Genomic DNA, 1506 nt, shown 5'->3' with positions numbered 1-1506 from the left:
CGGCCTGCCACCGGAGCTGCTGAGACAGTTCTACACAGCGGTAGTCGAATCAGTCCTGTGTTCTTCCATCACAGTCTGGTTTGGTGCTGCTACAAAAAAGGACAAACTCCGACTGCAACGGACAATCAAAACTGCTGAAAGGATTGTCGGTACCCCCCTACCCACCATTGAGGACTTGCACGCTGCCAGAACTAAGACAAGGGCGTGCAAAATCCTCTCTGACCCTCCGCACCCCGGTCACCAGCTCTTCCACCTCCTTCCCTCAGGTAGGCGCTACCGATCAATGCAAACTAGAACTAGTAGACATTCCAACAGCTTCTTCCCTCTTGCGATCAACTTCTTATAAACCTAACCTATAATTCCATTACAACAAGCTGGCAATTTTTTTGACTTGAATTTGTTGTCACATTTCTGTGGGGCCAATTATGTATTACTCGTGCACTCACTGTAGTTGTCTTGCCAGGCTGCACTATTTGCATATACTGGCCACTCATGCCAGACTAGCATCTGCTCCATTGCACACTGTTTGAGGAGTATCTGTAACATTTGCACAACCAACATTGTCCCAGATTATTGCACTACTCTCCACTTAAAACCGCATACACTCCTTGAAGTCTCGGCGCCCCTTGCACAATGGTCATTGCACTGGTCTATTGCAATATTAGTCATTCGAACTGCTCTAAGTGCTAGAGGACTCTGCATCTTTTTGCACAATTGTTTTTTGTCAATGTCTCTGTCTCCAAAGTGTTCTGTAAATTGACTGTCTGTTGTACTAGAGCGGCTCCAACTACCGGAGACAAATTCCTTGTGTGTTTTGGACATACTTGGCAAATAAAGATGATTCTGATTCTGATGTTTACCACTGTGTTACATCACCTTTTAACACAACGTCCCAACTTCATTGGAATTGGGGCTGTATTAACATGACCATTAAAAGGACAAAATTGTTGGTCCAGTGTTTTGTCCTTAACTATCACCATGTTTCCAACTGTGTGTTTTGGGTAATTGCCTGCAGCACATATCGCTCTAGAATGCCTTGATTGTCTTGTGCCTTTGTTGTACCATGCACAGATTCAAGAAAGTCTGTGCTGGCTATAGCACAGCAACCCCAGAATGTTACCAAGCCTCCTCCATGTTTCACACTAGGTGTAGTGTTGTTTTCTGTTTTTGAATTTCTCCCCTGGGTATCAATAAAGGATCATCTTTGTATGCTTAATTTTTGCATCTGTATCGAGCTAATGAGATTTTCCAAAAAGCACAACTGTCCCATCAATTTTGTCCATGTGTGTAATTGCAAGAGCAAAATTAAGTGATATGATTGTGTTAGTGGAAGAGGCAACAAAACATTACTGACATACAGAAAATAAATAGATCACTCTGATCCTTTGAGGGAAGTCCGTAACCTCATAAAAGCCATGTTTTGTTGGATGTGTGTCCATCCTGCATAGCATGCAGTAAGTAGCGGCTTGTCAAAAGAGGACTCAGCTGAGTTACCCTGAATAAGGC

The 1506-nt window shown here is 43.4% G+C and overlaps 1 protein-coding gene across 1 annotated transcript in view; it reads left to right on the top strand.

Moving 5' to 3' along the window:
• The window catches only part of sirt3 (sirtuin 3), a 41518-nt gene extending 40302 nt beyond the window's left edge, over positions 1 to 1216 (top strand). The window contains exon 11 of the transcript XR_009787042.1: positions 1 to 1216. This exon is cut by the window's left edge and continues 711 nt beyond it. The gene's annotated coding sequence lies outside the window, so the exon portion shown is untranslated.
• The last annotated feature ends 290 nt before the right edge of the window (positions 1217 to 1506 follow it).

The sequence above is a fragment of the Phyllopteryx taeniolatus genome, unplaced genomic scaffold (assembly GCF_024500385.1).
Source record: "Phyllopteryx taeniolatus isolate TA_2022b unplaced genomic scaffold, UOR_Ptae_1.2 contig_24, whole genome shotgun sequence".
NCBI classification, from domain to species: Eukaryota; Metazoa; Chordata; class Actinopteri; order Syngnathiformes; family Syngnathidae; genus Phyllopteryx; species Phyllopteryx taeniolatus.
Note: the sequence above shows the minus strand (reverse complement) of the source record. Positions and strands in the feature narration are given on the sequence as shown.